General features: G+C 43.5%; 1 protein-coding gene across 4 annotated transcripts in view; it reads left to right on the forward strand.

Moving 5' to 3' along the window:
* Positions 1 to 14488, forward strand: part of TNS3 (tensin 3) — a 376357-nt gene that overhangs the window by 44867 nt on the left and 317002 nt on the right. The window lies entirely within an intron of this gene.

Raw genomic sequence — 14488 nt, forward strand, 5'->3', positions numbered from 1 at the left:
AAAATATATTTAAGGGTTTATATATGTGAACACAACCCAAGCAAAGCCAGTGGAATAGTACAGGTGAAATAGAGGGCAGAATTTGTTGCAGGTATGTTTTAAGTACACGTAAGTAAAAATGTTGTTGAGTTGGGCAAATGAGATGTGATCTAGTCCATGGTTAGGCTTTTAAGAGGATAAATTTATTCATTTTCAGCAAGGTTGTATTCTCCAGAGGAGATCAACGTACCAGTGAAGGGAATATATAATTTTTGTTCCTTAGTTTAGCTTGTTTCAGCATACATGTTGGTTAAGGAGAAAAAACAACTTTCCTTCACTTCATTCCCAGACTTCAGAAACAGAGACAAAATTTCATTTACAATTTGAACAGTCAAAGCAAAACTAAATCTTCAGTATGTTAAGCAGTTATGTATTACTTCATTTGCTGTACTAAACTATTGTTCCGTGTGGACACAATTATAATTTATCAGTTGTCCAGTGCTTTAGAGAAGTCATTGGAAGTCTTTGCACATGAAGACAACAAGGTCAGGTCCGGAGTCTGTTTGCTACTTCTTGACAGACAGCTTTCAAAACACAGTAAGCAAGAATGTACCTTAGACAACCGTGACTCTACAACCATCATCATATACATTAGAAGGCTCTCTAGTTTAGTGGAGTGTGTTTTGAGGTGTGAGAAATTCTGACTCAATTCATATATTTCATTTCCAAACCTAGGATCAGGTGCTGATTACCACATTTGTATTGTTCAAAATACCGCTTTCATTTTTGGATGTTGTTTGTATGTGAGCAGTTTGTGATTTTTCTACTTTGAACAATGCCTGGAAGCATTCATATACTGTAAAAGTAACATGAGGCAAAATATCTATCTACAAGGTTATGTATGTTATGTATTTTATTTGAAATTTGGTAGGTCACTTCTATATATTGCTAATTGCTCCGTTGTCTACGATTGTTATGGATAGAAAAAACTGTTTCTGGAAGGTAGTGATAGCTATTGTATATTTCAGCCTAACAGTGCTTTCAGTTGAAATTAATATTTTCGCTCTTGGTTTCAACTGGAGCAGTAATAATCCCGGAATTTGGAGTTGTAAAATATGGGACTATTGGTAGTTATTTGTTAATGTTACATAGCCAGACAGGGTTTGCTACTTTCAAAAAGAAAATTAATTACAATTAATAATTTAATGTTTAGTAGAATGCTTATTAACTCCTTGTTTGCTTAGGTACTAATGCTCAAGAATCAACATCTCTTTTTCAAAGATTTCACACAGGTTAAATTATGCCACAAAGAACAATTACTTAACTATAAAATGGCCACAACAATCAGCCATTACAAATAAATCTGAACTGCCTACATACAGCTCATACATTTACTCTTACCTTTCCAAACCAAATGTTAGTCTTTTATATTTTTATTTATTTATTTTTAGGACACTCATAAAATGGGTACTGCATAATCTGACTTTTTTTGTCATTTTGGTGAGGTGTCTTGTTAGGACATTGATGAACTTGAAAGTTGTGGGTTGTTTTTTCTAAGTCTTACATTCTTGCTGGGTAATCTAGGGCAATTCATCAGCCCTCAAAACTGAGTATCTCTGGAATATCAGAACTAGTCCGTTCACAAACACTGGCTGAGAGCTGCTACATTTTACAGGAGTTCAGGTTAGATAATTATGATAGCCACTCCTGGTTTTAACTGCTTGTGTTCAAGTTTCCTCATCTGTAAAATGGGGCTAATAATAGCACCTCCAAAGGGTTGTGAGAGGCTCATTAATATAGAATTATTCTGTTTGTTGAATAAGTGCTTTGCCAATGTGATCCTTCTAAAAACCAAAACCAATGACAATGACAAATTAATGAGCAACACTAGAATTATTTTATATTGTATAAACAATTTCAACCTGTAATTTTGTCTTTTCAAAGATATACACCAACAAATCTGGCCCTTAGTTTCAGAGCTTCGTACTCCAGATTCTAGATTTTACTCAGTCAAAACTGCTATTGACTTCATTGGGAGTTTTGTAATTGAGTAACAATTGCAGAATCAAGACTGCAATCACCTGGGAACTTGGAGAATCCCCTCATCTCTCTATTTACAGCCTTGAAATGCGGGATGGGCCTGAATCAAAATGTTCAATTCCTATACTAGGATGATAGGAGAGATCTTGGTTGTGTTGATTGCTCCATCTCAGTGGTTCCCAAATGTTTCACTAGTGTGGACCGCAATCATCCTCCCAAACCATTCGTGAACCCCCATCAAAGCCAATTCTAGACACTAGCTACACTTTAATAAATGAAAAATAAAACCACAACATAGAGTTTTCAGACAGCAATTCATAAAATTATTGGAAGATATTTAATTTAAAAATAAAAATTGATTGTAACTTTGCAGTTTATTTAAAACTTATTTTTGTGCTCATTTTTATTTAGCTTTTATTTTTTTTCATGGACCCCTGCACTACCCTCATGGACCCCCAAGGGTCTGCATACGCCAGGTTGAGAACCACTATGCCATCTGTACAAGGAATTCTTGGAGTAGGTCCTATCTTAAAGGGGTGGCAGATGAGAGGATGAAATAACTGACATGTTGGCTTTGCAAATCCTACAGGTCAGCGTACAATAATTGTACAGTGCCTATAGACTTAGGTATTGTTATTTGGAGTCAGGATTGACCCTGTTTCAGTGTTGCTGTTTTGGAGCACACCAGCTTGCCTTCTTTATATGATATGAAGGGTAATGTATTCAGTGGACAAGTTCACATACAGGTAGCTTTGGTACATTTTTTCTTCCAAAGAGGAAGAGCTGTTGATTGGAATTCAGTGCCACTAATTTTTATCCCTAATTCATACACTCATTGGGTAACCTGGGCAAGGCCCTTACCATTTCTATCTGTAAACTCACCTGTCCAGAGCATAAGAAATTACTTACCTACCTCACAGGACTCTTGTGATAATTAACAAACACTTTCTAATTGCTTTGGAATCCTTGGATGGCACTCTGATCCCACTCCATTGCCTTTGGGAGCATCAGATGTAAAATAGCCCTGGGGCCAGTTGGCCTGAATGAAAGAATAAGACCAGACTGGGAGCTCAGGAGGGAGGACAGGAAGAGATGAATCTCGTATCACCATTTAGTGTGTGTTATGCACTGCCCCAACCTCCCTGTGGAGGGGAGGGTACGTAGTGACCACAGCCTCTTTCTGTTGCCTATTGGGGCTCAATTTATCTTCCTCAGAGTTTGCCTTCTTACAGCTTGGGTTATGCACGGGCATTAGGATTTACTGTGAAGAAAATGCAGGTGTTTAACAGTAAACTGCTTTTTTTGAAGAAAGCAAGCACTGTGTCCTGGCGATGTCCAAGCTGTTAAAGAAAGCTTTGGCCAGCTGCACTCCCTAAGTGAGGCTGCACTCTGCTAAAAGAGCGAAAAGACCTGCAGAGAGGCAGCTTGGAAGATGATTGGTCACAGCTGGAGGAGAAGGCACTTGTGCCTTGCTCTCTTTATCATTCCACAAGAATATGCTAGGGCTGTTTCTACACAGGCAAGATCTTCTGGAAGAATGGTGCCTTCTTCTGGAAGATCTGAGGAGCGTCTACCCATGCAAGGCACTCTTTCGGATTTCTTCCGGAAGAAGGTGCCCCACTTCCGGATTCTGTAGTCCGCTTCAGAATCAGGAAGAGAACCTTCTTCCGGAAGAATCTTCTGGAAGGAGGCATGTGTAGTGTTCCCAGACTGCTTCTTTCAAAAGAAGCAGTCCTCCATGGCGGCAGCCTGCTGGAGAGTGGGGCCGCTCTAGACAACCTCAGTGAGCCTCTATGGTCTCCAGGCCCCTGCAGCCTTTAAAGCTGCAAGGACCCGGAGACCCTGTAGTAGGAAACTGAGAGTGTGAGATAGGCAGCACGTGCAGGTCTGCCTGCCACACTGCCCCGAGGCCCTGCAGTGCCCAGCGAGTCCCGACCCGCAGGGATGGCCAGCAGGCCAGCACCCTGCATTGCCTCAGGGAGCCCCAGGAACCCAGACGAGGGCAGCCAAGACCCCGACTGGGCTCCAAAATAGAGGGTCCCCTCCTGGACTGAGCCAGAGCTCCAGGACCTCCTGGGGCTCTGGTGCGATGAGGAGGTCCTCCGGGACACCAACGGGCATTGGAGGAATGCCCCAGCCTTCTCCCACCTCACCCAGGGCCTGGCTGCCCTGGCCACCCCTCCCAGACACAGGAGCAAGTCAGGTGCAAGGTGAAGGAGCTGCGGCAGGGTTACATGTGGGCCTGAGACAGCGCCCACAGATCCAGCCGTGTCCCTGCCAGCTGCCCCTTCTACTGGGAGCTTTGGGACCTTCTGACTGCGGATGATGCCTCCCCACCCCACGCCACTATGGAGACAGCCGCACCTGAGCCCCCTGCTGCACTGGAGGAGGAGGACGAGGGACCCACCACTGTGGACGTCCCATCTGATGGGCAATCCACAGACGGGTCCCTCGTCATCGTGGTGCCCTCTACCACGAGCAGCCAGGCCCCCTCCAGTCGTGCATCACCTGACATATATAAGGCCACCTTGGGTAAGTGCACACAGTGGAAAAGCACAGGGGGGGAGAGGGGGACATCTGGGCCCTAGCTCTGGGCCGCAAAACCCAAAAGCCTGTCCCTGTTCAGGGACCAGGTGCACCCATGCCTGCGAGCAGCACCCAGCTCCCTCTCCCATGGAGTCCCCCGAGCATGCTGAGGCCCCCCCCCCCGGGCACTATAGCTGCATCTGGAACCCCCCACGGCCGAGCCCCTCCCCCTCAGCCCACAAGCCTGTTGCCAGGGTTGGCCACTGTGGATAGCAGCCCGGCCCTGACTTCATGCGCCAGTGGCCGCCACGGCAGGTGCATGAAAGCCCACATGGCAGCCTTCCCTGGCACCTGCCTGTCCCGTGGGTCTGTGGAGGGGGTAACCAGCTGGGGAGATTGGGGCCATGCCACCCAGGTCCCAGATGTGGCACTGGCTCCCCCCTCTACCGCTACCCTCTCTCTCTTAACAATGGTACCATCTGAGGGCCGGGGCAGCTGGACGAGGAGCCTGGGGCCTGCCAGCCCCATCCAGGCTGGAGGACCCAGCAGCCCACCAGCTGGCCCCGCACCAGCCCCCTCTGCTCAGTGGCTGTGGGTGCGCTGGACCCAATGCAGCCGACGCGAGGAGGAGGTCGCAGCCTACATGGCAGCCCTCCGCCACCAGAACACCCTTGCCGAAAGACGGCTGGCCCTTGATGAGGCTGAGCTACAGTGGAGGTGGGAAACATGTGGGGAGGTGGTGGGGATGCTCCGCACTGTGTCCGGGGCCCTAGCGGGCCAGTCCCCAGCCCCCTCAGCTGCGCCCCCGCCCCTGCAGTCCCCCTGGAAAAAGTGCCATGTGTAGAAATGGCCCAGGTGTCTACGTAACTTGTGTCCATTTTGGCCTTTAAAATAAACATTTTAGTCTCGCTAGCGTGCAGACTTCCAGGATAAACACACTGGGGTTATGCTTGGTGAGGGAGGCTGAGTAAGGCTCATATTATCTTTGTGACAGATTAAGAGAGTCCAAAATGATGATAATTGACATGGTAATGGATTTATATGTCTAAAGTGCATTTTTCTCTGCTTAGTAATCCATCTCCTTTGTTTATGTCTTTCACAATGTAACTATAGTCTCAAGGTTGCTAATTTTGTTCATTGGTTAAAAATATGGTCATAGCTGGACTGGAACACTCAGGACTCTGAGTTTAGTAGGAGAGTATTGCTTCTCCATTCTTAATACAGTAAGACAGAATTTCCTTATCCTGCAGCGTCTACTGTAGTGATCTGCTGTTGATTTGAAATTAGCACTGTCTTTCCTCGCAGGGCCAATGTCCTCTCCATCCTTTTCTGACCCTGCTGCTATCTGATTACCCACAGGGTACAGACCTATGTGATAACAGGTCTGAAGTAATGAATTGCTTCAGGTGAGAGATTGATTTGCTGTGATAATCTAATAGACAGGTGTGTTGACGCAGCCGGCTTCCAGTCTACCTTCTCTGGAAAAAATCTGAGGAATAAGGTAGCATCAGAGGGGAGGGGGATGGGGCAGGATGCTATTAAGGTTGAGTGTGCATGTCTTTTTAGTTCTTTAAATTACATGGACACTATGCTAGCTTGGGGGCAGCAGAAAGCGGAAGTGTAATCCATTTAGGAATGTGTTTCTCTCTGAAAGTGGGAAGGAGTGAGAGAGAAACCAATATTGTTTGGAGAGCAGAGTGTAGCAGTGGGATCACATTCAGGGTGCTTACTAAATGTAAATAACTCCAAGGCTCTGCCTTGTTGTTTAACCCATTGTTGCTGTATTGATATACTGGGAAACAAAGATGGGTGTGATGTCCCTTAACCATTAACTCATACTGAGGAAGCCAAAAGAAAATGTATGATTGAAGGTATCGGAGGGGTAGTCGTATTAGTCTGGATCTGTAACAGCAACGAAGGGTCCTGTGGCACCTTATAGACTAACAGAAAAGTTTTGAGCATGAGCTTTCGTGAGCACAGACTGAAGTGAGTCTGTGCTCACGAAAGCTCATGCTCAAAACTTTTCTGTTAGTCTATAAGGTGCCACAGGACCCTTCGTTGCTGTTATGATTGAAGGTGTGTTCTTTACCAAGCAAGTTGAATGGATCTTGCATAATGAAAACAGAGGGAATCACACTTCCTTAAAACATGCCTGCGGGGTCATTTGGTTTGATTTTCAGTGTTTGTGGTTTGATTTTCCTTTAAGAGTATGGTTTTAATTTGGATAAACAGTTCAGTCTGTAAATTACATATTAGACCATTGATTATAGTTGAACATTTAGCTCTTTCCTGTCTTCTCTTGTACATGAAAAGCCTTAAGGTGTGTGTTAAATTTCTATCCAACACATTTACCCCCAAATATTTAGGCATGTATGTTTGATGTCCTGAAATTTGTTGGCTGTAAATGTAAGATATTCCCACTGAATTGGGAAAGAGCAGCATTTGCAAGTGTCTTGTTTGGGAAGCCAAAATTGGTTAGTTTTTCTGTCCTCCCCTCCTACCCTATCCCAGCCAAATATATCTATAAAATACATTAAAATTAATGACCTGGCCAGATTCCAATTTGGGTAATTATGTTCTGTGCACCATGACTCCTCACTGCCACTTCTGTTGGATCTGGTGATACTGTTTCCTCTCCTTACCCGGTTGCACAGTATTGCTCTGTCCAATACTGTAAAAACAACCCAGTCCAATTCCACCCCTTAAGTGACTCCATTTCAGCAGTGGTCTAGATCTTCAAGAGTAATTTGACGTGTTACAACTATTGCTTAACTCCCTTTGAAGTGAGAGTCATGAGGGATTGTACACAAATTTTTCAGTTGCCTTTTTTAGGGCTGGACTGTCCCTATACCTGGCTGACCTTAAAAACCATAGTCTAGCCCCGGAGTGGCCAGACTCACCCACTTGCTGAACCACATGTGACAATCTTCAGAACTTTGAAAGTCAGGGCTACATTTGTCAGGGCCTGGCACTTAAACCCTGTGGGAAATGCTTGATGGGGCTTGGGGCTTCAGCAGGAGCAGGCTGCTCCTTAATTCACCCCAGTACAACTGGACAAGCCAGGGCTGGGCACCAATTTATATTCTCAAAATAGATAGTAAGTGGGGGTTGGGAATCATAGGCCTTATGCTTGTACCTGGCTGTGAATTTCATCCTGGTTTGAGGAAAGCACAAGGTTACCTGAATCAGTTGAGAGTGTGCAAATTGCTGGCATGTTTCACACCCTTAAATAAACAATTAGGGGATAGCAGTGGTTTGTTACAGGACATTTGCCTCATAGGTGTTAAGATGCTGAATAGCTAAGGACATAATAAAATCAAAACAAAAAAGCAGTCAAGTAGCACTTTAAAGACTAACAAAATAATTTATTAGGTGATGAGCTTTCGTGGGACAGGTCCAGTTCTTCAGACCATAGCCATACCAGAACAGACTCAATATTTAAGGCATAGAGAACCAAAAATAGTAATCAAGGTTGATAAATCAGAAAAAAAATTATCAAGGTGAGCAAATCAGAGAGTAGAGGGGCAGAAGGCGAGGGGTGGGAAGTCAAGAATTAGATTAAGCCAAGTATGCAAAAGAGCCCCTATAACAACCCAGAAAATTCACATCTTGGTTCTAACCACGTGTTAATGTGTCGAATTTGATTATAAAAGAGAGTTCAGCAGCCTCTCTTTCAAGACTGTTGTGAAAATTCCTCTTCAGTAAGACTCAGACTTTTAAGTCGGTAGCAGAACGGCCAACTCCATTAAAATGCTGGCTAACAGGTTTGTGGATCAGGAGTGTTTTTATGTCTGTTTTGTGCCCATTAACTCTTTGTCTAAGAGTGTTTGAAGTCTGTCCAATGTACAAAGCATCTGGGCATTGTTGGCACATGATGGCATATATAATGTTAGTTGAGGAACATGAGAATGTGCCCGTGATTCTGTGAATAACTTGGTTAGGTCCAGTGATGGTATCTGCAGAATCGATTTGTGGACAAAGCTGGCAGCAGGCTTTGTTGCAAGGAAAAAGTTCCAGGACTGGTATTCCAGCAGCATAGACCGTGTCTCTGTGTGTTTCTAGCACAGCTACTGAACACACAAAACCATTGGGAATACAATTATCTTCCTGTTCTTTCCCCCGCCTCCACCCCCATTTAAGTATTTTCTACTTAACTGATGAATCTCAGCCTTACCAGAACCTCTGAAGTATAATTTGTTTTGAAATGTTGTCTTTTTTTTTTTTTTTTGCTGGGTGGTGGGTATGTTGTGCTACAGTTTCACGTAATTCAAGGGCATCATAGAGCAGTGTCTGCCCACATTTCAGTAACAGGCTGTTCCTTTGGGGTTTGATGAATGAGCTGTTATCTAATTATAATACATAATCACAAATCCAGTTTCTATGGATAGGAAGCCTGACGTGGCTAGCTCCACAGTTATGTTTATCACTGTTGAATTGATCGATTGAATATTAAAACCATGGCTTAAAAACACTAAAAAATACTTCCTGTTAACATGACCTATTTGCAGCCACTATTTTCAGTGTAAGGGTTTCATAGTATTATAGAGCCAGTTAAGTGCATGTCATTTCCTGCTGGCAATTCTGTTAATTGTAGTGGACCTCGGCTTTTAGAATTGTTTTCTTTTTCCTAATCATATGATTTTAGTGCGATTTCTTACCTGATTTTGCATTCTCCACTTGGGCCAATCTCCCCTTGAATCCAGTGGGAGTTTTGGCTGAGTAAGAACGCCAAGATCAATCTCTTAGGTCTTAAAGAATACACCGATGTACTTTCAAGTACTAAACTTAGATTAGTACGGGTTGGACCTCTTCCACTGGCTTCCCACCCTGCTGTCAGGCTCAGTTCTGGCCCTGGTGCTCCTCCTACTCTCCCCCAGCCCTACCACCAGCATCCTCGCTGTCACAGATTCCAGCCCTGACCAGGCTGCCGGACGCCAGCTGTGGTCCTGCTGCCACTGGCTGTGGCCCGGGGCTCTCCACTCCAGGGACACTGACGGTCCTGCCAGACTGCAGATGTTGCTGAACTAGAGATTCCTGGCTCTTAGAGGTACAACCTTCCTGTCTAACTAAATTAAAGCACTGAGATTGGAAAGGTTCCAATGTGTGTCATTTAATTAGATTGTAATTTCTTAAGGCTTGTCTCTGCTTACTTCTTTCCTTCTCAAGAAAAGCTCTGAATAAATGCTCACTTCTGTCATTAGAAGCACATAAGGTTTGCTGATCTTGCTGTGCTGTTACTGCTCTGTGATTGTGGTCCTGGGAAAAGTAATGCCATGTCTTTCAGGTGTCGCTTACACACCTATTTGTTATCTGCACATGCCGCCTCCATCCACAAAAAAAGCAGGTGACCAAATATTGACAGATCACCCACGCCCTCTAAGCATGCTAGCCCTGTTGAAAGAAATGTCTGACTTTAAGAAACACTGTGATGTTAATTTTAAGAAGCTCTCTATTCTGTCATTGTCATAAGGCTGCAGGTGTCCCTTTCACCAGATAATCCAGTGGCATCATTTCCGCTTGTTTCCAGCTGTTTTGCTTTGTTCTGAAGGGCCTCCCGTCTTTTATAATATTTCTACTGAAACTAATAGCCTGTTTTTGTGTTATGCCATTTCCCCTCTCCTGTTTGTTCCATGACTGTTCAAAAATTGCTTTGTAACCTTTCTTCTACTTTTGTGTATATGTTGTCTACCTGAGTCCTGATTGTGACTGCTTCGCATGCATGAGTGGACTCATTGACCTGACACTTAGATTTAGATTAGTCTTTCTTGATTAAATGGCACTTGGTGTTCAAAATGCTTTTCAGTGGGAAACAATGGAGTAGTTTGAATACTGAGCTTTCCAAGCCTTGGACGAACACAGTTGTGATAGAAATTTAACTTTCAGCCTCTCTGCATGTTAGTGTATTAACACAGGCTGATTTTTGGAAGTGTGAGGGTATGGAAATCTGGTGTTCATATCATAGACATATCATGGGTACTAGCTGGTATTTATATTAGAGAACTGGTGGGATTGCATTTATAGAAGCTCCGACCACGAAGTGCGTCCATACTAGTTATCCTGTTTCTTTTAGTCACAGTTTTGCCCACACCCTTCCATGTGCTGCAGAATTCCATTGCACTTGCACTCGCACTTTCATCAGACTGCCTTATCTTACTGTTTCTATGAGTGCTGCTTGAAGCAGTGGCTCATGGGAGATTTTGAAAGGCCTTTTGGGAACCCAACTGAAATGTGGGTGAAGACCGTGCTCATTAATTCCATGGGAAACTGCACATGATCTGCTATGTCCATCTTCACACAATTATCAGAAGAACTCAGACAGCTTACCCTCTCCCCCAACCTTCCCTGCAACTGTCCGGCAAATTATTTTCTCTAGCGCTCACACGTCACAGGAGCTGCAAGCGGGTTTATAAGCTTTGGGGGCTGTTTTTCAAATAGATCGGCTGATGCCTTATTTGGGTCCCAGCAGTCCCAAATGTAATATGGTCCTTGTTGAGTGATAAGTGCCTCTCTGTGTGAGAATGCAATGACTTTGTGCACTGTTGAGTAGGTGTGAAGTGTGGTAGTGATTGCTCTCTTTATAGGCTGACATACAGGCCCAGATTCTCAATCCTGCTGTTGTGCAAAAGCCTCAGGGACAGGAGAGGACACAAGGATGCTAAAAACCAAGCTGCAGCTGGGAAAACTGTAGAAGGTTAGAAAGATGCTGGGATTTGTAGCAGAGGGTCAGAGTAGCTGCCCGTCTATCTACAAGCAAATTATGGTTGGGAAAGTTTTGGGAGACTGGGTAGGGAATGTGAGTAGAGGATAAGAAGATGTTTGGGTAAATATGTGATGAGGATAGCCTCACTCATTGTATGATAGTTTAGTTTCAGTACTGTTAGATCAAGCTGAGGGGTATGCAACAGTAGACTGTTGGAAGATCAGCAGCAGAAAAATATGATTTGCTTTCTTTTATTCCTTCCTCTGGCTGTTTGAATCTCGTACGAGACTATATTTTCTGATGTCTTTGTCCTACAGTTCTGACAATGATGTGAGTTAACATACTGTTTTCTTGGGAAAGAAACTTTTAAAACAAATATGCTGCTTTTTGTTGCAAGCTGTCTAAGAAGTGAGAAAACAGAATTCTGAGAATATGAGCATTTTTGGCAACTTGGGAAAACAAAGAAAGGAAAAACCTAAGTCTGCGGTTACAGTAGCAAGTTTTGCTGACCAAAACTCAGTTTTGTTGACAAAACTGGTGGAACGTCTACACACAAAATATGTTTTGTCGACAAAACTCAGCACTTTCACTGGCAGCGGTCTGCCTCTTGGCCATGAGGCATAACATGGCAGTTGACAGATACTGTTGACAAAAAGTTGTGTGGATGTTCTGGGGAACTTTCTCTCAACAGATGGGTCATCCAGAGCAATGGACAGCCCTGCCTGCTGTGTTTCTGAGTGCCTTTTTTTTTTGCCAAGAGCACAGCCAGGCAGTCGGGCTGCTCTGTTGACATAGGGAAGTGCTCTTCCAATTGACTTCTGTGTGTGGCCACACTCTGAGAACAGAAGGTTTGTCAGGAAATCTCTTCTGACAGTGACTTCTCTCAACAGAGCGCTGTAGTGTAACCGCAGATAAAATGTGCTGGTGGGGTCTTATTTCTGTGAACCACGAATAATTCTGCTGACAGCAAATGGCATTATACTGGTGCAAAACTAATGGAAATTAGATCAGATACAGACTCATAGTGGTATGTTTTTTCTAGTTACTAATGAGGGTAAGAGATCAAAGGCAAAGATGGTTGTTTAAAGATATTCCTGTTATGATAAGTCTATATGGTAAAAGTTTGAATGCTGGCATTTTGAGTGTTTGTAGGTTAATTATTTTTCTTGGTGAGATGAACAGGTCTGATAATCAACCCTTATGGTCTGAAAACATCCTGCAGTTGATGATAGTTTGTATAATATGTATTCACTATTACATGAGGCTTGCTTACCTCTTCTGCAGATAGCTTCTCCACTGCTCATTACCCTCATCCCTGAGCTTAAGGTCATAAACCAGTATTTTAGCACTGATGCATGCGTGGTATTTGCTTCAGTTTTCCATATGGGATCATTTGCTTCTACTTCTGTTACATGAGAACATAAGAACGGCCATACTGGGTCAGACCAAAGGTCCATCTAGCCCAGTATCCTGTCTGCCGACAGTAGCCAATGCCTGGTGCCCCAGAGGAGGTGAACTGAAGACAATGATCAAGCAATTTGTCTCCTGCCATCCATCTCCCACCTTCGACAAAAGCCTTGCTAATAGCCATCTATGGACCTAACCTCTAAATATTTATCGAGCTCTTTTTTAAACTCTGTTAGAGTCCTGGCCTTCACAGCGTCCTCTGGTAAGGAGTTTCACAGGTTGACTGTGCTCTGTGTGAAGAAAAACCTTCTTTTATTAGTTTTGAACCTGCTACCCATTAATTTCATTTGGTGTCCTCTAGTTCTTATATTATGGGAACAAGTAAATAACTTTTCTGTATTCAATTTCTCCACGGCATTCATGATTTTATATACCTGTTATTATCCCTGTGTCTCTTGGGCGGCCATCCCTCCTTGCCTGTTTCATCTTCACTGTGTTTGTGAAAACCATTTAAGTCTTTTAAAAAGCTGATTTTTTTAATGCTTCATTTCACCCACGTGACTTATGCCGGGTCTAGGCACAACTGCAGCCCTGCAGAAGTGGCAGTTTGTGGGTCAAGCGTGGATTGCTTTTCTTGCAGCCCTTGTCCAGGTGAGAAGATGAGGCACAAAGGTAAGAGAAATGAGGTGGAAATGAAGGGGGAGAACAGAAGGTGTGATCTCCCATTCAGTGATAGAAAGAGAGAAGCCAGTGTTCACCCAATTTTCCAGGAGCTGAAGAGGGATTTCAGGGGACTGCTTCCTTCAGGTTTGAGACCACGAAGTCGTCCCAGTGAATCCTGCTGCTTGAATCCCTCCATTGCTTTCTCTCTGGATCATACTTGAAGCACCTTGCCTTCATCCCACATCTCTACCCAGCACTGCTGCTCATGCTGTCAGTGTAGTCATTTGCAACTAAGCACCCGCCTCTGCTCTGCTGTTTTCCACCTCTTAGTGAACCCTATGGTGAATCTTTTGCTCCAAAATAAAATTGAAACATGTCGAATAAGTTATTGAGTTCATGTGTGTTATTATTAAACACGGCTATTGCAATATCATCTAGACGTGTTAGTGAGATCTTGAAGACATTGTGCAGTACAAATGTAGCAAATGACAGTTCCTCACTAAATCTCGGCATCTAACAGGCAAAGGAAACAAAATGTGGATAGGGAGAAGATGTAGAAACAAAACTAATAGGAGGTTGAAGCACAGATTAGCTATATGGACAATTGGTAGTCAATAGCAGTGATTACTACAAGTATCAGAGAGTTAATCTGTATCTTCAAAAACAACGAGAAGTCCTGTGGCACCTTATAGACTAACAGATATTTTGGAGCAGAAGTTTTCGTGAGCAAAGACTGGCTTGCATCTGACAAAGCGGGTCTTTGCCCATGAAAGCTTATGCTCCAAAATACCTGTCAGTCTATAAGGTGCCACAGGACTTCTTGTTGTTAGTGATTACTACAGTGAGTGTGGGTCATGAAAAATAGTCCCTTTTGACTACTGAAAAACATTGGCATTCTAATTATTAAATCAGCTGTAGTAATCATAATATATTACTAGTATTTTATTTATAATTGAATCTGTTTGGAAAATGTTTTTACAGAAAATGTTACTTTTCTGGTGGAAATTGAAAAGTGGAATATTTTGGCTGGAAACTGAAAATGTAATGTTGGAAATGCTGCTAAAGTGCTCTATGGAAGTTGTAGTTAAGGTGTCTCGTTACTCATTTACCATTATAGGCTGTGCTCCTACTTCCCCTACACTGCAATGCAGTCTTCCGTCTTGCCGAGCCTCT

This window comes from Carettochelys insculpta, chromosome 2 (genome assembly GCF_033958435.1).
Source record: "Carettochelys insculpta isolate YL-2023 chromosome 2, ASM3395843v1, whole genome shotgun sequence".
NCBI classification, from domain to species: Eukaryota; Metazoa; Chordata; order Testudines; family Carettochelyidae; genus Carettochelys; species Carettochelys insculpta.